The following is a 23,211-nucleotide window of genomic DNA, read 5'->3' on the forward strand; positions in this document are numbered from 1 at the left end:
TTGATACATTACTGCCGCAGTGCCGCTTTACAGGCGATCCGCTTCCTCAGCGCATATAGTGCTGCGCTCTCTATAGAGAAGGCTCGGTTTACATGCATAAGATATTACATTAAGTTACCATATCTTATTAGACACTCTAAATGTAATTCAACATGTCTTCCGTTTCCAATACACTGTCATCTGCGCTGATTATCAAAATAACGAAAACCACTGTATTATGATACTGATTAGCCTACTTGATTGATGCCTTTAATAAAGGTTCGAATTAGGGTTTGACCACTTCTATTTAAAGGCTTAAATGCAACAGAAGTATGTCTTAAGACGTTTTAATTCACTATTAATTCTACACATAATATAAAGTACTTAAGTAGTGTTTTAAAACGTTTAATAGACCACAAAAATTCGATTGTATGAGAGTAGGCTACTTTTCAGCTATTTACCTGAGGTGGTAACCAAGTGATGTGCTTCCCGTTTTCATACATTAAAATCTACATACGGTGATAACTAGATACTCTTTAGATTTATTTATTACAAGAATATAATTTTTAAAAGACTATTTCTTGTTTGTTTAAATTTTAACGTCATACTTGTCTGTTTCATTTAACAGTTGTTAATATCTTACCTGTGGTTAAACTGTGTGGGTTAAACGACCTTAAACTGTGTTCTTCCAAAACTACAAAATTATATTAAATATGCCTATGGACCTATGCAGACAAGAAAATAATTTGACATATTAAGAAATCTTGCAGCCTATTTGTAGTTTACAAGACCTATTGTCCCTTTAGCTTCTTCCATCTGTCCAACCACATTGTGTTGATTCAGGCCTTATCAGCACCAATGAATCAGTGAAAACAATCCTGAATTTAGCATCTAAACTCACTTGCTGCTAATCAGACTTAGTAATTGCACAGGCTGTTAAATCTTCATCTGGCATCACATGGGTTTTAAACCAAAACATCCAGCTAAAAAGCAGCACAAGTTTCTTTTCAAACATGGCATCTGGCATGATGCATATCAAGGTGTTTATTTATAATAGTATGAAATACATAAAACAAGTCACTGCATAATCAAACACTTGTTCCCTTTAAACATTTTCAATGCCTTCAGGCTGTGCATGACTTTCTATGCTTCTGTAACACACAGCTATTAGGCAATTAGCAACTGCTATTAGGCAAAATGTACAATCAATTAAGTCTTCAAACACATCATTTACACTTACACATTTTGAATGAGTCAGATGTTGTTTATCATTCTTTTATACTATTTGTTTTGCTCTTGTTATGTAACATAAAGGGGCTTTCCCTTTAGGCTAACCCTGGGGTGACCTAATGCAACCCTGCTATCAAACCGCACTGAAACCAGATCCTAACTTTACCTATTCAAAAAAAATTTGTGGTCAAGAGAGGCACAGCAGATAAACTGTGGCAGATAGAGGCAGACCTTGGAGACAGCAGTTTTGATATGTGATTTAGTCAGGTTTCTGCGGGTTTCAAAAAGGTACATTAAGACATAAATTGAAGTGAACATCAAAGTTGTCTGAAAATAAATTTATGGATAGTGCACTTTAAGGTGTACTAGCAACACTTCAAAGTTTGAGAAAACAAAATCCTACCAATCTCCATTTTTAATTCATTAAAAAAGAGCCGAATGCCTCAAACACTAGAAAATGGAAAGAACTTTTAGAGTAGTCCTTTTTTTTTTGTCTAATTTTTCCAGTTCAAAAACATTCTTAAATCAAGATAAATTTAATTTAGAAGCAAAATTACATAAGATAATAAGTCTTGTTTTCTCTGAAATTAATCTAAATGAAATCAGTTTATGATTAAAACAAGAGCAAATATGTGCAAGTGGGCTCAGAAAAAAATCTCTTTTTCAAAGGCAAAACAGATATTTATTATTCCCCCTCAATTTTATTCAATTTCTCAGAAAACAGTCCTTATATTCTTCATTTGGCATTTTAATATTTGTTTATATTTGTAATGGAAAAGAAAATCACTGAGGAAGATAATGATTTTTTGCGACATTTAATGCTAGGACTGTATGAATTTAAGACTTAAGGCCTTCAGTTGTGTTGCTTTACAGCAAATTAAGATTTTCTTTAGACCCGCAGAAACCCTGTTTAAAAAAGCAGTATACAATTCTGTGTCTGCCAGGAGCTATTCAGCTTAGCATGAGTGATATCACCCACTTGATGTGTTTAATCCATCTCACACTCACCCCCCTTTTACGCATCCTGATAGAAAACACACAACAATTTATTCACGCCTCATTAAAAAGAACACAATGCAATGCTTCAAGCAAGTATGACTCTGCAACACTTTCCACCATGTAAACTGTCAAGCATCAAGATATAGATTTTCTGCTAGAGGTCCTGCAGTCCTGGGAATTTATTCAGCTAATACGGTGTGTTCTAAAGAGTGGGACGATACAATACTGGCTATATTTATATTGCATATAGATCTATGATTCTCTTCTGCCTGTGATTAATAGACCAATACACAAGCATAATAATGGGACTGTATCAATTAAAGAAGAGAGGAAATAAAAATTCCTTCTTAAAATCACAACATTCCACATCTCTATAAAATAGATTTTTAAAGCAACAGTTGTCTCAGAGCATAACACGCATTACTTAATTCATTTTCGTGCAATCAGGCCAATATTGTCCTCACCCCATCATTAACCAAATGCCTCATTTGCACTTTCATTAGCTATAAAGATTTTTCATTCTTTCTGGCACCCGATCGAGAGTCACTGTAACGATTTGCATGCTGTGTATCCATAGTGTTTTTATCGATGTTGTCTGAAATAACAGAGCGAGCTCTTCTATCTGCTCCCCGGGAGAGAAAGGATGTAACAGCTGTCTCCTTGACACCAGATGGGCGGGACTGATTTTGTCATCCATTTGTGAGCTTTTAATTACTCAGTAAAACACTCTAAATAGGCTCATGAAAAAAAGCTGATGATGAAAGGAAACCATATTCTGAAATTTTCTGATATTCATCAATTTCGAATGGTTTAATATTTGGATTCCATCAGCATTACAGATGTAGACTGGCATCCATATTTTCAGTAGAAGTAATTATTGTATAAAAAGTCATGATTTTACAATATTTTATACTCATTTATGATCAAATATTGTATAATTGCATGTATTGCATATAGCACATTCAGATCGATGTCAGATGTTTTCTTCTTTTTCATTGTCCTATTGCAAAAACATAGGCTTATCTTCATGAACTGATAAGACACTCGGAAGACAAACAACTTTCAACTTTTACTTAACTACTTAACTACTAAAAGAAGAACTGTCTACTTGTCAGACTGATAATGTACTTACCCACAGACCATCCAAGATGTTGATGAGTATGTCTCTTCATTGGAACAGTTTGGATAAATTCTGCATTACTGTACATCACTTGCTCCACAATGAATCCAATGTAGTGAATGGGTGCCGTCAGAATGAGATGAGTCCAAACAGATGATAAAAACTTCACAATAATTTACAAGTATTCCACACGAATCAGAAGAAAAATATGCACAGATCACTGCTTCACAAGACGTTACAGCAATTGATCGACTGGAGGATTGGATTCCTTGTGGATTATTGTGATATTTTTATCAGCTGTTTGGACTCTCATTCTGACGGCACCCATTCACTGCAGAGGGTCCACTGGTGAGCAAGTGCTGTGATGCTACATTTCTCCAAATCTGTTTCAATGAGGCGGAAAAAGCATCTACATCTTGCCTGGCCTGAGAGTAATTTTCATTTTTGGGTAAACTATTCTTTTAATCACGGACTTATAGCTAAGGTTACTAAAACAGAAGCAACTGAAAGACCTGGAGTTCTGTTCAGGAAAGACTGTTAAAATGGAATAAAACTGAAACCACAACCATAAGATAGAGTAAACCGAGCAAATGTCCATCCTCTAGAGAAAAAAAACTACTCTTTTTAGCTGCAGCTAAATAAAAATCCTCAAGAATCATTTATTCTACTGCAGTCCCTCGGCTCAGAATCTTCCAGACACCTATCAAACACACTGACAGTGCAGATGAAGTCTCTACAGCCCAGAGGAAAACATCATATTGCAGACAATTAAAGGTTTACCACACACACACAACATCACCATTTAAAAGCTTTTTCAAACACCCAACTGATGTAAAACCTTATTATCCACAAAACAAAAAAATAATGAAATTTCTGCCATCATGTCATTTCAATCCCAAACTGCCCCTTTAAAATCTGTCATTATGGTTTAAATGTCACTCATTGCTCTTGTTCCGATCTCTGCCTGCGCTGACAGTCACACTGTAACACATGGACCTCTGCCAGCATATTTTATTTATATTATATTTACCAACTTTAACAGCCATCTGTGTCTCTGACTCAGGAGATGAGATTTTGATAACTCCCCTGTCATTCCTTGTCATTCTCTCCACCGTGACAAAAACATGTATATATGTGCTGTATGTAGAGACAAAGATAAAAACTATCATTATAACATTCATTTCAACAAAGCAATATTTATTCATACAGTTTTCAAAAACAGTTTTCAGAGTGCCAACAACAAATTGCTATTTATGTGGATCCCACCGCGCTAAAGTGTGTTTACCAAAGTGACATGTGGCACAAAGGTGTAAAATCTCAAAACCAAACGTGTTTATATGAGATCAAACATTTAAGTGACTAAAACAAGACTGTAAGAGTACTTGCCTCATATAAACATATTAGATTTTTTGTCTGCATGTTCTTCATGTGAATAAACAATCCATCACCACTTCATCTAACGTGTCTTGTCTGTATATTCTGTGGAATACCAGCACACATGTACAGTACAAGTATGAAGGAAGGAAATAGATATATATTACATATGCAAGCTGAACATGATTTGTTGCCATTATTGCAAAATGCCATGACAAATTATTTTTAGTGCAGTTTACATAAAGTTCTAGAATTTCTAAAAAAAAAAAAATGCTTGCTTGCTCGTGCACTACTCTTCAAACCTGGGTGGTTGCCAGGACTTTGCTATGCATTTGCTACAGCATTCTTAGTCAAACATATAATGCTTGCTTTTTTTTTTTATAAACATTTAATATCTTTTGAAAATACAGACAAAGAGAACAATAGCTACAACAAAAGATTGATGGATGTAGAAAGAACAGAAATAAAGGATGGATGGACAGACAAGCAAGTTGATTAAATAGATAGAACAGAACAACTGACAGGATGATGGATGGATGGATGGATGGATGGACGGATGGACTACACACTTTGAAAACAACATATCTGCACATTTATAAACATATCTGTACATTTATTTAAACATTTTTTCTTATATTAATATTATATTCCATCCCTACTGTGTTATTCCTATGTATGTCTTCATTATGTCTATACTTTTTTCTGCACTGGAAGCTGCTGTTGTCAAGTCAGTTTCCTTGTGTGTGTAAACATACTTGGTAATAAAGCTCTTCTGATTCTGATTCTAAATAGATGAATAGAATATAGAAAAGAATGACTGACAGCATGATGGACGGATGGATGATGAATAGAGAAAGAACAGAAATTAAGGACAGATGGATGGACGAATGGACAGACCGATGGACAGACGAGCGAGTTGATAGATATAGAAAAGATGGATGGATAATAGAGGAACAGATGAATAGACAGAACAGCAACTGACAGAATAATGAATTGATGGATGAATGAGAAAGAATAGAAGAATGGGTTGATGGGCAGGTTGATAGATACAGTATTAAATAGACGAATAAATTAATAGATTGACAGATCGATGGACAGATAAAACGTTTGATCAAATTCAATGATAAATTGTCAGAACTATTGATAGAACAACTGACAGAATAATAGATAGAACAACAGAAAGAATGAAAGTATGACCAACTTCCTGTGATACCAACTACCAGTCAATTCGTCACGGGTAAAAAATCTATTGCTACATATTTGACGCCAATAGTTAGTTTGCATCTGGCTTCATTAAATCAGCGCTGACCTCCAACAGGACTTCTTGTCTAGAAATTTGGGCTGCCGGCTGATCTATAAAAGCCTGCATTTATTTCACTAAGTAAAAGACGAAAAGTTAAATGGGTAAAACAGCTTACCAAAAACGGTGTCAAGGGGTGAACGCGAAACATTCGGTGACCCTACTGCGAGCCTGTCATTCAGCGAATCAACACTGCTCCATTACCTCCTGTACCCTCTTGTCAAGATTACAAAAAAGCTTTTACTTCAAATGTATGTTTAAGAGTTTTCCTCACAGGGCTTTGGGAGGGTGAAGTGGGGAGGGGAAGGCGGGAGGAGTAGAGCAGAGGATGGATTGTGGAAGAGAGGTACAAGTTCTATGTTTTTCTTTTGCCATTTTCCAGCATGGCAGGAAGTTCGCATCACTCTGCTTCCTGTCGTACATGCTGCACTGGATCTGCTGAATGTCCAATAACAGAAGGGCCATTAGCTCAAAGCATGTGTCGGGGGGCCGTGTGCACGCAGGCGAGCTGAAAGAGACACAGATGAGCCTCCGAAAACTATTCCTCTTCCCTGGCACTGGGATATTCAGCCATCTGAATACACAGTTTACAGAGAGATATGTAAATACGCCCTATTCTCTCAGCCCCCATCTTGAAAGCACGCACACACGTACCCGAAGCAGGCTAATTGTTCCTTTAAAGAGGCAAAATGAGAACAGTATCTCATTGTGCAGGCAGAAGATGGAGAGAGAAACGCAGAGTGAGAGAGAGAGAGAGAGAGAGAGAGAGAGAGAGAGAGAAGTAGAGGGATCTCTCCGGAATAGGAGGCTGGGATATTTTCCAATTATTCAGTCTTTCTCTGCTATCCCAAAGGGCAAGCTATGGAGCACGAGAGAGGCAAAGAGAAAGTCACACTCGTTTATTAGTATTAGGGGTCTCTTTTGTTTTTCCTCCCAGGCCTGTGGTCCCTACACACAGTGGCAGAACACACACACACACACACAGAAAAGTGCAGGGTGGCAAAGGGAAATGGAAAGACATTAGGGGAAATTAGGAAAACCACAGAGGTACACTGGCCCCTAAAAAAAGTACTTGGATACTTAAGTTTATACTCAAAATATATGAATTTCTTCAAGCAATAAAATCAGATAAAGACGCTCATACTTTGAAGAAAGATAAGTAAACTCATAACAGAAGTACACTTTACTGTAATTTCACTCAGCTTTTGGATATACGTACTTGGATATACTATTTATTATTTTATATTAATTATATATATTCTATTACTATTATTATACAAATGATAATAAAATATTCTATATTTAAAAAAACAAAAACAAAAAAACTCAGACATCATTAGATAATAGAGGTAGACTATACTGTATATATAAAAAAAAAATATTTATATATATATATATATATATATATGTGTGTGTGTGTACTGTATATGTATACAATATGTAACAATAATAATAATATTGATTATTATAATTAATAACAATTTACATACTTAATATGTAATAAAAAAATATTATTAATATTATCAATTTAAAATATATTATTATTTTTAAGAACTTATTTATTTTTAATAACAACAACAGAAACAATAGTATGATTATAAATAACAATGTGTTCAGCATTTAGACAATGACACAAGCTGGTAAAAAGTCATCACAGAAAGAGCTCAGGATTATTTGCAGATGTCACTTGGTTTGATCATATTTATTCACTGTAATTTAATTGTAAGCATGGTGCAAGTTTCCAAGTATTTTTTGGGAGCTACTGTATATGTAGAGAGTGGTACAGTTAAAGAATCTCAATACAGTGCTAAAACATGATAATAACCTCACACTCAAAGCTACAGCAATTTCATTTGTGATTTGGCAACGTGTGACTCACTTATTACTGAGTAGCATTAACACTCATGCTAGCAGCCAGCTGCTTGAATACTGAAGACACACTGTTCACATTCAGATTAGCCAACACTATAAGTATACAACATGCCATCGACATTCACAGTTTGTTTTTACCACCCGTATAACCATTCATGCTGTCATCCTTATTAGTTTTGTGCCTCTTGGAAAGCTGATGCATTCAGTGGTGCTTTCAATGTGCCCAATAATAAGCATTTCAAAATGACAGGCATGAATATGAATTAATCCTTCACACATGAAAGAAAGTGAAAATGATTACTTACAACTAAATGATAAATGCTTTAGAATATTAAAACATGTATTATAAAAATGGATAGTGCTTGTAAATACAGCACTACTGCCATGCCAGTATGCACAATATTGGAACCACCGTGACGTAAACTGTATATTAATGTCACAATTGTATAGGATATGTTAGAGACAGGCTCTCTGAGAGCTGGTCTGTGGGCCTGCACAGACTCATCTGACTGTAGTCAGTGCCATCTCTAGCATTGCATGTTGGCAGGACTGTGATGTAGGTTATTACATTACCTCAATGACTGCAGCGGCTGCTGTACAGAGATGAAGCCATACATCAAACCTCCACACATCTCACCAGACCTGCAGCTCACGGACCACTTCCTTGATTTTCAGCACTCGGCCTGTCTATCTGTTCATCCATTCATTCATCAGTCTGTCCAGTCGAACATCCATTCAAATAATCCTTCTGAAAAAGAGAACTTGAATCTTTGGGTCAACCTTGCATTTATACTTGCAACACATTTTTTTTTAAACAAAGAATAAATGCATATTGTTACATTTTGTTAGATTTATGTTTTTTTTTTTTTTTTTTTTTTTTTTTTTTAGAAATGTACATTTTAACAGAGTTTTAAAGGATTGTTCATAATTTTTGTGTTTTTTTAATCAAAAAAGATGGCAATACACTTTTTTTTTGTGATGCATTAAATCACAGGGTTTCAATGACGCATCAAACATCAATTGACATCAAATCAGTTTACATTCAGTAGAAACTGAACTCGCTTAATTGAAAACTAACCAAGTACAAATGACACACAATTGAGTTTTCTGAGTATCATGTTCCTTCCTGAAACAAACATTCAATGTGTGCTGGACAAAGATGGCATTCAGTTATTTCTTCATTTCCTCATGTCTCACGGCAGACAATAAGATGCTTTATTTTATCATACCTCATCTATAAATAAAGACGGTAAAGGAAACAGTGATAGGAGAATAAACAAAGCACCTCGTAGAGAAGAGGTGACATCCTGATACAAGACTCATTTCTGCAGGTAAATAATTTTCCAGAGAAAAATGTGTGTCGCTGTCATTGGCTTGTCAGGCCTATCGGCTGAATGAATTCAGTGGACAGAAATCAAAGGTTTCTTCCACTAAACCATTGGCTGAGCTGCGGCTGTGAATTGCTTTGATACACGCCGTAAGTCCATGAGTGGGATGGGTTTTTGCATCCGGAAAAAAAGACCTGGCACATTTCTGCAGTAGTTTCCACCCGAGAGATTGCACTCTATGTGTGTGTGTGTGCTGAGGAGGAGTTCAGGAAGAGTCGGAGAATTACAGGCTATCATAGCCAAGTGGGTGTCAAATTATCCTTTCAGCGCATTTACACCATCACATGTTCCTCTGTGTGAGTGTGTGAGAGTGTGTGTGGCCCCTAACCCAGCTGCATCTCCACAGTAATGAGCTTCACTCAAGATGGAGAGAGGGTGTGAGAGAATGACAAAATCTGTGAATGTGTGTCTGTGGGAGAAGAGTGAGAAGAATGATAGCACAACACCAGCAGGTCAATAAGCACCAACTATGAACATATATTTTAATGGCCAACTTACTACTCTGACAAGTGACTATACTTTATATGTACCCAATTCTTTTATTTTATTAAATTGTATGTATATATATATATATATATATATATATATATATATATATATATATATATATATATATATATACAGTTCTATAATTCATTTTTAAATAATGATAGTTTCTGAAAAATCATTGTTAATTCCCTTTATTATCTACTTCAGTACAATATACACCTTGGAAACACTGTAAATGCAGATAATAAATTGAATTGCCAATTTATTACATTGACAAGTAATCACTGTACAAAAATAATTGTATTTAAATGTATACATTTATGGAATAATGCTTTTTTTTTTTTTTTTACAATTTAAATTAAAAAACATATTTCACATAAAAATAAATAAATAAATAAATAATAAAATAAAACTTTTAAAATGTATAATTGTTTCTTATTTTAATATACTTTAAAATATCATTTATTTCTGTGACGCAGCACTGAATTTTCATTAACCATTATTCCAGTCTTCAGTAGTGGTGGTCGACCAATATAATTTTTTATTTTTTTTTTTGACAGCCGTTGCCGATACTGTTAACGCTACTGCTACCGATGCCAATGCCGATACCTTGGAGGGCAGGGTGGCCAGTGGCCTATATAAAGCCGATCATTAATTTAAATTAATATTTAAGGAATTTGAAATGGAAATAAAAATACTTCTACTTAAGATGAGAAAGTATTTCTCATAAAAAAGTATTTGTGTGCATTGGCAAATTTATTATTATTTTTTTTTCAGATAAAGCCAAGGTGATTACATACAGGCAGCACAAAGTGAAAATGACAAGAATATGGTAGAGGGCAAATGGATAAAGCACAGCATAATTTGAAATCACGAATGTACAGTTTGTTGATCATGCATCTCCAGTGAAGCTGAACTCTCCTCCTTTTCAGCATTCAATTCACACAGACAAACCTTCATGCAGAAAACACACGGCCATGCAAGACAAGGTTTGTTAAATGAAATGTTCATTAGTCATTCAAAGATTTGTTTTAATTATATAAATTTGTATTTGCTGAATGCTTAAAACAAATTATAATTTATATATAATTTATAATGTTATTATATGTATTATAATGTTTGCTTTTCTCTTACTAATAATATAAAAGCAATCGTTATAATATTTTTGTACACATTTTAATTCCTTTAAAGGGTTAGTTCACCCAAAAAGGAAAATTATGTCATTATTGACTCACCATCATGTCGTTCCAAACCCGTAAGACCTCCATTCATCTTCGAAACACAGTTTAAGATATTTTAGATTAAGTCCGAGAGCTTTCTGTCCCTCCATTGAAAATGTGTGTACGTTATACTGTCCATGTCCAGAAAGGTAATAAAAACATCATCAAAGTAGTCCATGTGACATCAGAGGGAAGCATCGAAAATACATTTTGGTCCAAAAATAGCAAAAACAACGATTTTATTCAGCATTGTCTTCTCTTACGGGTCTGTTGTGAGCGCGTTCACTGCAGTGTAGTGATATCCAACAACAAATTGAACTGAATCGTTTGAAACGTCTTGCGTCTCCAATAAGCATTAATCCACAAATGACTTAAGCTGTTAACCCTCTGAAGTCAATTAACGCGTATACGCGTTATGAGGCATTTTACCCCGAAAGGAACTTAAATAACACTTTCAGTTTTGATCGTACAGATAAGAGCAATACATCAATCTAATCTGTAAAGGGTCTACTTTTTTTTTGTATACAGACATAATAACAACAAAACTTTGTGCACTTATAAAATAAAGATAACATACAAGGTGTGCTGTCTGCAGCCTTTGTATGTGCTGATCTTCATTTACAAACACGTCATTAAAATGAACTGTAACTCCGTGAATACTCAACGAAGAGACATGAGAGAGATATCTATAGAAAGCTTGACATGTCTACTTTTAAACTAAACAAGTGCCACAGAAAACAAATATTCTGTGATAAAGTAATCCATATGAAAACAACACAATGTCCGTTTTTCACGTCTCCCTTCATTATCTTCTAATGTGACCACGCCCCCGCGCTGAACGCTCTATTCAGATTCTAATGTTTCACTGAAGCGTGCGGCTTGAATACGCCCACACAGAACACAACGCAGAGAAACTGTTCTTCAAGTTTTATTTTACTGTTTGCTTTGCGATGAGAGGAATAAGACATAATTCACCCCAAAAAGATGTGATGTGGTGGTTGAGGATTTGAGATTTGGATTCCCTCAGAAAAAAAAGAATGAAGCACTTTATTCAACAGAGATCATAAACATGAGTAAGTCTCTCTTTATTTATTTATATACTTGTACTAGTTTTCACATAACGTGTAAACATTTTACTAGTTAGACTTTTTCCAAACGATTAATTCCTGACTAAATGTATAATCAAGCGTAATATTATGAAGTTTCAATAACAATATACAATACTATACCATTCAAAAGCTTGATGTAAATAATATAAATGTAACAACTAAATGTAACTGTAACAAAGGTAACAAACAATGGTGTTCTTTCAATTTATCCCCCCTAAAAAACCTGAAAAAAATATTCTCAGCTCTTTTCAACATTAATAATAATAATGATAATAATAACAATAAATGTTTTTTTGTAGAAAATAAGATTGTTAAAAGGATTTCTGAAGGATTGTGTGACTGGAGTAATGATGCAAAAAATTCAGTTTGAAAGTCAGCTTTGATTGTTCCTAATAAACTGTTTAACTGCTCCCCCAAGTGGATATTAAATTATGTTGTGGGATAATTAAATATATTCTTAATAAACTACAAACATAAAATTATATAGATTTATTTTGTCCTCACATTCTTTCTTGTAACACCTCCCTCTCAGTGACACAGCTGACTGAGAGGCTCATTATGCAGCTCATTATGCGGGCCTTTGTCTTCTCAGGTGTAAATCACAATTATATTCATGATAGTTGACGCATACTCGCATATGACTTTTACCAACAAAAAGTGTCTTAGAAAATTTAAATCAATATATTGTTTTCTTTAAGTGAGTAAACAAGATGATTTTCACATAATTTAGAAAGAAAAATTCTAGGCTACAAGCTCCAGTTCTCAAAGATCCCGGGAACCAATGTTCTTTATGTATTTAATGGCCTTATTCAAGTGATTTAACATTTTTAGTTTTTCACTAACCACGCATAATATTTTTTCTTTCTCAAAAACACAATCATGTACATACATGCTGCTTACATATTATTATAGCCCAGTTTGTGCTGATTACAATGAGATTAGACTTTAGCCATTTAAATGTGTATAAGAAATTGAAAAAAGCACAAATGTCAGGGCATGACAAAACTTCTCCAGACCCCAAAAATACCCTTAGACTCCAGAGTGTTAACCTTTTTTTTTTACGTGGTTGACACTCCCTCTGAGTTCAAACAAACCAATATCCCAGAGTAATTAAATTACTCAAACAGTACACTGACTGAACTGCTGTGAAGAGAGAACTGAAGATGAACACCAAGCTGAGCCAGGTAATCTGCTTCACACTGAATCCCACAACACATGTGCAGTATCATCAGCTCCTCGGTTCTTGAATCGGACGCGTCTGACAGAAACGGTTTTTTGACTTTTTGGGTGAACTAACCCTTTAACAGTTCACTCTGATTATTAGACCGACTTCTATCCACATTAGACAGAACTGTTAAAAGACTGGAGTAATGATAATGAAAATTCTTTCTTCACAGGAATAAATTATATTGTTAGAAACCTTATTTTAAATTGCAATAACTTTTCACAAAATAACAGTTGTGGTTTTTTTATTTTTTGTTTGTATTTTTGATCAAAATACCACCTTGACAAGCATAAGAAACTTCTTTAAAAAAAACATAAAAAATCTTACTGATCCCACTTTTGAACATAAACACACACACACTATACAGTATAGTATCATGCACAATATAGAATGTACAACATACACCATCTATAATATATTATATACTGTGTGTTAGGGCTGCAACTAACGATTATTTTGATAATCGATTAATCTGTCGATTATTTTTACGATTAATCGATTAATCGGTTTATGTACTTATATTTTAGTTTTTCCCATTTTTTCCCCAAGTAAATTATTAATAAATGGTCTTTATCATTCAGCATAGATTTAAGAGATTTTAACCATTTTGCACTGTCATATCCTCATCAAAAATATACCTGGAGTTGTTTTATTGTGTTAGTAATCCTTTGTCGAACTCTTCTGCAATCAGAACACTGACCCATACTCTAGCAAATTTCACAAGGAGATTTCAAATAATGTTTTCACCATGGCAGTCCTTAGAGCTCCTAAAGTAGTTTAACATCCCGAACAAAGCTTATTAAGGAATCTTTCAGAACATATTTTCACGAAGAATAAGGATAAAACAGAATAAAATTGCAGTGCATTGTATTTTAATATATACTGGGAAAAAGCTTTATAGCTTTTGCTGTGAAATTGTAAACAATCCTTCAAAAAAAGTGCCAATGGCATGAAACCTGAATGGAACTCACAATTTAAAGTAAAATCCATCAGAAGGTTGTCCAGAAAAAAAAAATAGGACACACACAAAAAACCTGCTGTGTGAAAAAGAGCAGTGAATAATACTTAGAAAAAAAAGTGCATTTCAAATATCTACATTTACCTCTCTCATTCAGTCATAATTAGGCTGCACGACTGAATTTTGAACTGGTAAACGACAAACTGATCACAGAACATGTTTGTAAAGCTTTAAATGTTAACTGTTAAAAAGCAATGTTATCAGCTTTTACGACAAAACATTTGCAAACAACATTGTACTGGAGAATCTGCACAAATGAAAGTCTTAGGGGCCGTTCACAAATCGCGCCTAAAAACGCGTGGAAAACGCTAGGCGCACCGCTTTCTCCTTCTTTCCAAAGCGCTCGCGCAGAAGCGCCCCTGAGGCGTCTGCCTTTGATAAGCAACCATGACGTGCCCTCTCCTTGAAGACGCGGAAATTTCAGCAAAGGATAAATGGATTTGCAGCTCAAAAATTGCTTGCAGTAGCTCTGCTACTAAATTGATTTCAAAATGGAAATCCATATACAACTATGATCAGCTGTTCCTTTCATCTTGACTGAGCTTTTAACGTTGTTACGGGAAAGGATGAAGCTGATTGGTTAGTTCTTGTCACATGACCCGCGGTGCGGTTGCTGCATTCTGAAAAGTTGAAATGTTTTTAACTCGATGCGGTGTTGGAAATAACGAACTTGAGCGCGCAAAAGACGCGATATGTGAACGTCCCCTTAAACAGTGCAGTAGTGCAGAGTTTACAGGTTACTCTTCTTTTTTAAAGGCTCAATGTAAAGTACTCCCACATCACGCTGAATGCTGCAGACATAGACATCATATGATGTCTATGGCTGCAGAGACGCTGTTCGGGAAGCACGTGACATAAAACAAGGCCAGCTATTGGCTATTCGCTACTTCTCCTGTTGTACTGGCTGAGTAAAACCTCCGGTGGCTCATTACTGCCACACTTTGGTCACCGCAGATTTGAAATATGCACGAAATGAGCCGCTTACGGCAAATAAAAGTTATTTAGCAACGAATCGATGACTAAATTAGTTGACAACTATTTTAATAATCGATTTTAATCGATTAAATCGATTCGTTGTTTCAGCTCTACTGTGTGTGACCCTGGACCACAAAACCAGTCTTATGTGTCAATTTTTCAAAAATGTGATTTATACATAGATGCTTTTTTCCCCAAAGCAATTTACAGTGCATTCAGGCTATAAATTTATTCATTTTTTTTTACCTAACATGTATTCCCTGGGAATTGATCAAACAACATTTTGCACTGCTAATGCAATGCTCTACCACTGAGCCACAGGAATTACATCAGCAGTTTGTTAGGATAGGACAAAATTTGACCGATATACAACTATTTGAACATCTGGAATCTGAGGGGGAAAAAAATCTAAATACTGAGAAAATCGCCTTTAAATTTGTTCTAATAAAATTCTTAGCAATGCATATTACTAATCAAAAATGAAGTTTTGAAATATTTAGGGTAGGAAACTTGCAAAATATCTTCATGGAACATGATCTATACTTAATATCCTAATGATTTTTGGCATAGAAGAAAAATCGATAATTTTAAACCATACAATGTACAGTACTTTTGGCTATCGCTACAGATATACCCCAGCAACTTGACTAGTTTTGTGGTCCAGGGTCACACACACACACACACACATACACTTTGGCAATACTGTAAATGGCAATGCTGATATTTATGCTAATAAAGCTTTGTTGACTGTATGTGTGTGTATTGGAGAGAGAAAAAGTGAGAGGATTACACTTGACTGTGACCACATTAACATCTCTGTGTTCACTGTTGGCTTCCCTTGCATCATGCATCAGGGCCCTGTGTGTGAGCATCTCCTATAACCCTGTTCAACAAACAGAGTATGTGTTACTGTTGAGGAAAGATGAATTCAATAAAGAAGTTTCTATTAGAACAAAGAAACAGAGAGAATAAAAATGTCTGTAAAACAATACAACATAAAGGTGTATAGAACAACTACAACTGTATGATGACATTTTGACAATAAGAAGTGAAACCTACAGTAAGTGTGTTCTGTGGTCTTAGATTAACATCTTTAAATATTGTGGATAAAATAGACTTAAACCTGTGTTGGCCATGATATCATTGGATTCTGAATAACATCAGTGGCTCAGCAACAAAACACAAAACACTAGGCAAATGCCAATGCCATTAAAACAATGTCTGTGCAAACCTATGCAAAGACATTTGCCTTTTATGGGTCATTTTCCCTCATTGGTTTCAGTAAAACTACATGTAGTTTATTCAGCATTAATTATTGAAGTCACTTTAATCATATCTAATGATTTTCTGTTTATAACTACACAACATAACCATTGTCTGTTTTATATGGTATTACCTACAGGGAATTTAAAAATGATTATCCCTTTCTCCACTGCCATCATTAAAAAAATGGCCAAACTAGCCAACAAGGCTGTTCAATTCATACTGAGGTAATGAACTGAAAAATTGATCCAATTTTCATAATGGTTTTCAATGACCCTACAAAAGAATTTAACTTCTCTGTTATATAGCGTTGTATTAAACAGTTCAGCTTTTAATGCTGAACTTACATGGCCATAAAGAATAATTTAAGATGATGGCCAGACATAAGGGAGAGCAAACTATAAAGTTCAAAAGTGGAAACATATGGCTATCTGAAATTTAATGTGTATTCATAAGACAAATGAAGCAGGGTGTTAAAGCAGGACCGTGGCCTTTAAGGAAAATGGAAGTATACTGCTCGTATAATTTTAAGGATTTGGCATTTAAAATGAGACACTCCGCTAGTAGTGTATGTACGATCAACCTTTTTTGTAGGTAGAACTTTTTTTTTTTAAGTATGGTGGTCATTTTATTTAATATCAAAAGAATGTCCTCAAATATTATTGTTGTCACAGCTTATTTTTTATAGCTAGGATTTGTTGTGTAGTAGTGAGTAGTGAGATTGGTTTGTAGGCACAATAAGTTTATTAGTGACTTTATAGACGGCAGAGCAAGGTTTGTTTTATAAAACCTTAAGGTGAGACACTTAACCTTCTGCCAGCATAAAAGGTGCCCTTAAAAAGAAGGCAGTCACATTTGTGTCGGCCCTCATTTGAAGCATGGGACACATCTGAAGGCTTTTATTGTTATCTTTTAAAAGGCCATTGTCCTCTCTTTCCAGGCCTCCATCAGCACTATAAAAATGACAGCAAGTCGACATTACAGAGATTTAGGGCAGAAGCAGCATGCTCGGTTTGCCATCTCTTCCCCTCTAATGAGTACAGTTTGTAGTCTCAGAGCCTTAGGCAAACAAAGGCTATGATAATGAGAGAAACAGCCGCTGGGGAAATCCCGTCTCGCGCAGTGTCATTCAGGTCTGCCTCGTGCATTTCCCAGCTATGCTCTCTGAGGGCGGACTTCAAACTGCTCTATTTTTTATAGACTCATTGGTGGTGTTTGCTAAGGCAAGAATCATAATTACTAGTTAGGATTTCGAATAAACCACTAAGTATTAAACTTTAGGGTGTAACTTGTGCCACATCTATAGGCATGAAGAACATCTCAAATCATACAGTTTGTTGAGGAGAAGTGAGCAAGTATTTGCCTGGCAGATGAGAAACAAAACAAAACAAAACAAAACAAAACATCAAAGCAAAGCAAACAAAATAGCCTACTCTTAAATTGGAAAATTCTTACCAAAGAGGGTTTTGTGTGTGTGTGTGTGTATTCACACTCACAAGCCTGAACACCAAACTCCAGTTACTGTAATCAGCATCCCTCTGTCAAAGTTGCATTCAAGGTGCTCAGAGGTCATGCTCCTTCCAGACAGAAAGATGGTTAAATTGGCTGCCCCTTCACGACGCTCGAGGAATGACATATAATCTCAGCCACCTTGCAGATGCAGGAAGGTTAAAGAAAACATAATGAGTCATAACAGTGGAAACAACTTACAAGATACTGTATATACTGTATATGTTCTCTCTGTGTTTCTCCTATACATTTAGGCTGGTAAGTTAATAAGGATTATAAAAACCAAATGTTCTGTGAGAACAGCTCATTAAAAGTTTACCTAGCTAGTCAATTGCTTGCAAATGCCACGAATTGTAACTATTAAACTGTTCAGAGCATCATTTATGCTGCTGTAACTGAAAATAGTACTTTAATGGGCTTTGAAATGTTGTGAAAAAGTCTTTGTACATAAAGCAAATACATTTTAGGCACATAAAAATGAATTTAACAGGGGGAAAAACTTTTTGTGGTTTTGTGTTTCAAAGTCTATAGATGGGGTCTTTAACACGATAAAATTAAATTTTTATATTTAAAGAATTATCACAGATTTGGCTGGGAATGTAAATCTTACAGGGCTCTTTGCTGAGAGCTCTGTGTGTGTCTTCCAAGAATATTTAGGCCCACCTCTGAGACAGGCACTCATTAGTAAGGACAGTGAAATGAAAGAATAGCACATCTCTCTATCTCCTCTTCTCTTGCAATGATCATTAGTGAAGTACAAGAGAGGAGGAAAGTGGAATTGGTGCGGAGTCGTGAGTGGAACTGTCACAACAGTGTCAAAGCAACTATCTGCTCTGAGATCATCTCCTGCTAAATCGGCAAGAGCGCTAAACTGGGCTGAGAAAAGACACCAGGACACACACTTTCTTTAAAGCATGCATTCATTCAAAATTTATGCTGAGTTCTATGCATATAGGGTTTCGCTCATATAGTGTACTTTTATAATGCTTTAGGGTGCTTTTTTAAGCTTTACAGCCACTAGTCAACATTCATTTTTACGTTATGGAAGAGAGCAGCTTGAACATTCATCAAAGTATCTTCTTTAGTGTTCTACCAAGGAAAGAAAGGGTTTGGTACAACATGAGGCTGAAACAATGATTGAAATTTAGTTTCTGGGTAAACTATCCTGTTAAGATGCTGTTGTGAGTGTTTCTCGAGTGGCTGCAACCTTTGACATGCCTTTGGATCAGACAGAGAGAGAGCTCTTTTAACAAAAACAGACAAACACACGACAAAAGGCAACATATTTTTCTGGGCCTTGCAGTGAAAATTAAAATCTCCAAAAAATGTAATACAAATGCTGTCTCAAAATCTCATTTGACATGCGTTTCAATGCAGTTGTACACTGACAAATGGACAAGCCGATCAGATTTGGTGACAGATGGATTTTTCCTCTCCTCGGTAGCTTTGATTTCATTTCACGGTGCTGAATGAAATGTGAGTCAGACGCTTGAACATCATCTATCACAATTCAGTATGTCAACGACGGCCTGACACAAATTCTCATTTGTTTGATGGCCACGAGCAAATGCATTCAATTAGTTGCAATGAATGGTGGGGCTGACTCTGTGCCACTCACACACTGGGCTGTCTGAGCAACAGTCTCTCACAATGGTTATCACAGAACCTTCCTTCCTGAGTTTTTCAAGTCAGGCTTTGAATCAGACATCAGCCTACTCTTTTGAAATTATCTGAGACATATTCACACAGTTATGCCACTTTGTCAAGCAGTATTTTAGGGGGAAAACATCTTATTCAGTTACCATATACAATCTACAGGTTTTAACCAACAGATGTGCAAAAATCTTACTTTTAGGGGTACAAAAGCTTGTCACTGGGGCAGTACCATCAAAGGGCATCTCTGTACCTTATTTACACCTAAAAGGTTCAAAGTAGTACCTTAAGGGTACATATTGCTATCCAAATAATGCACATTATGAAGGTAAATAAGGTGAATAATATAACATAACATACATAACAGCATAACAATATAATAAATAATTTATTTATATAATTTATATAATTTAATGCTTTAGATATTTATATTTTTTTAAAGCAGTAGCAAATAGCAAGGCTTCATGAGAAGAATAAAGTATAACATTTAAGACTATAGCACAATTTATTCATAGTAAATTTTGGTTTTGCACATATGGTTTCTTTTTAACTCATATTCCATAGTAAACTCGAGATGACCCAGTAGATGCCCCTGTGGAACACCGCCATCATATCTATTATTTATGACAATGGTTGTATAAGGATGTTATTGCAGGATTTATGGAATAAACTTACTAAACTAAACTGAGGTAGTATTTAAAGCATATTGTTTAGCTAAGTCTTAGTGTATGAGTATTAAATCTCATGCTTTCTTTTGTTCTTCATCAGTCCTTCACAGGTATCAGTTACACATTCACTGTGGAATTTGACTTCAAAGCAGTTTAATGGAAATGCTGACCCAAAGCAGCACCCTGAGAGATGAGTAAAAAAGAACCTTGTTCCATTTGATGTCAAAGCACAAAGAGAGCAACAGCCTCAATTTTACCCAAAATCCTTTAACTACAGGACAAAGTGGAAATGTAGTCTCGGGGGCTGGCTGTAATCTTGAAAGAGTGATTAAGAATGTTTTGAGTCTGCGGTACTCGACGGAAAGGTTCCTTGGTGAGCAATGCTTGGCTGGGCTCTACACGGGCCCTTAATCACACTCATCCATCTGGCCTTTCATAATTCCCTGATTTATCACAATATTGCAATAAGGTTCTTAAGCTCTCATTTTCCAGCCAAACCGAGAGCCATAATTTAATTTCTCCTCTGCGAGGAGTTCATTTACAGTGTCTGGGCCGAACGTTTATCCTGTTGACACGAGAGGAGCACATATATGCTCACCTTGCTCATAGCTTCAGCAGGTGCTGTTAAATGCCAGTTCCCATGTTAAATATCTGGATGTGAGCAGATTTAACAAAACAAGCAGGATTAAAGCTCATTTCTGACTGGGATGACACATGTAGAGATACAAAATGCAGTGACAGGGACAACATATGCCTACATGCATGCATTATTTAATGGCAGCAGAGCACAATCTGCTGTGTTAAGCATCACTGTTATCTAGATCATGTCTTGCAATTCTAAAAAACAGTACTTCATTTAAGATGTACTGTAAATCTACATCATTTAAATAAAAACTGAAAACAAATTCTTGTACTTGTGCAAATTATGCCTTGGCAACACACATTGGCATATTACCCACAATCCAATATATAAAAAGTTACCATGTGTAATGGCCCTTCTCTCCCTTGGCATCCATTGGTGGGTTTAATCTGGACCTCCAGATAGCCCTCTGTGGAGGATTAAATCTTAACGCTGTGATAATCCCATCCACCAACCCAAAAGCAATCAGCCCTAATCTGGTGTCCACACGGTACCCACTGCCACTCTAGCTGTCATTAATGTTTCCTCACTTCAGATTTTGTTTTTCTGTTTTCCAGGAAATCCTGTATAAGCCTCTTGATAAAAAAGACTCAGAGACATGTAAGACTGTGAACGCACACACATAGATTTAAGCCTGTGTGGGAGAAATAAGAGCATATTCTGTGGAAAGATATCCCTTGATATCGCACCTCAATTAGAAAGTAATCTCATCCTATCCTATTACATTTAGATGGTCAGCTTTTTGTGCTGAAATGGATTGTGGGATTGAACAGCATGGTTTATTGTCCTCTATATACACTGTTTGAAAAAGGGTGGCACTTCCAAGCCTACTTTTCAACTCAGGTCAATTATTCCATTAGGAGACAGAGAAAACAGAACATCATTATGAAAGCAGAGGGTGTGTATACGACAGAAAGAAGGCTGAAAAACAAATATGCCAAACTATATACAGCCAATGTCTTGTAGTATGGAAATTTATACTGAAGTTTGCACACATACATATACATTAATACACTTTTTAGGAAGAAGAAAAACATTATATGTTATGTTATGTTATGTTACGTTATGTTACGTTATGTTTTTTACTCACTGCATAAAGTATATACTATCTACTCTGTTTATTTTTACACTATTTAAAGAATGATGCTAAAATCCAACAGTAAGATTTTTAAAAGCTGCTTACAATCATTTCTCCCCCACACAAACCATGCTGCATTACTATTAACTGGACAGAACTATTTAAATATTCTTGTAATATCCTCAGGAGGTATATTTATTCTCTATTTAGACAGAACAGTTTGCAATCCAAAGAAAAAATGACATCCAAAAACCAGTGGTAAAAAAAAAAAAACTTGACTGACAGAACAGAACTGAACAGTTGCTGTTTTGAAATCGATTGTCCAAGGCTTATGAAACTGGAAAATATTTGCTAGAATCATGATGAGAGGCTTTTTCTCAGTTCACACAGACCCAAGGGATTGACAGTACTCTTAAACTAAGAACATCCTAAATTTGTTGAGATGTCTTAAAGCGGCTTGGGTAGAATAGATGGGATTCAGAATATTAATGCTTAGGGAGGGACCAGCAGTGTTATCCAGTTTGGCTAACAGACATGAGAAGTATCTGTTGCTGATTTAAACAAATATAACTCTTCTTCAACTCGGTCTGTACTATTGGATGTAAAACACCTGTCTGGAAGATACTGCAGAAAGACCTTATTGTGTACTCCAGTCACGCTAGGAGGGTCACGCTGGGTCAATCGGCTGAGAGATGAGCACTGGAGAGGGTCAAATGAGAGTAGAGTTTTTGGCTAAACCAGGAAGTCCAAGCATCTGTGTCTTGACCTGCAGATTATCACAGGAAAGCCATCAAAGGCCTGTAGCCTAAACTCTATGACAGACCCACCAGGAGTATTGATTTCCAAATACAAACAACAAATAAAACAAATATACTGTACCAGATCTAAGTAAAAATGAGTGAATCATTTGTAATTATCTGGATTTCAGCAAATCTTAAAAAAAACTCAATTTACAAACAGCAAACATAGCATTTAGTATTACCATATCTTTGTTAAACAAATTGTTTAAACATAACAATGATAATTACAAAAGCCCCCCCCCCCCCCCCAGATTGGGACTATAATGACAAGCATTATCATTAAACACATGCAAGCACAGCAG

General features: G+C 35.5%; 1 long non-coding RNA gene across 1 annotated transcript; it reads left to right on the forward strand.

Moving 5' to 3' along the window:
• The first annotated feature begins 12,212 nt into the window (after nt 1–12,212).
• On the forward strand, nt 12,213–12,562 carry LOC132127861 (uncharacterized). Its single transcript, XR_009427610.1, has 2 exons — nt 12,213–12,415; nt 12,499–12,562. It is a non-coding gene; the product is annotated as an uncharacterized LOC132127861 (long non-coding RNA).
• Nucleotides 12,563–23,211: the final 10,649 nt, after the last annotated feature.

The sequence above is a fragment of the Carassius carassius genome, chromosome 45, assembly GCF_963082965.1.
Source record: "Carassius carassius chromosome 45, fCarCar2.1, whole genome shotgun sequence".
NCBI lineage: Eukaryota > Metazoa > Chordata > Actinopteri > Cypriniformes > Cyprinidae > Carassius > Carassius carassius.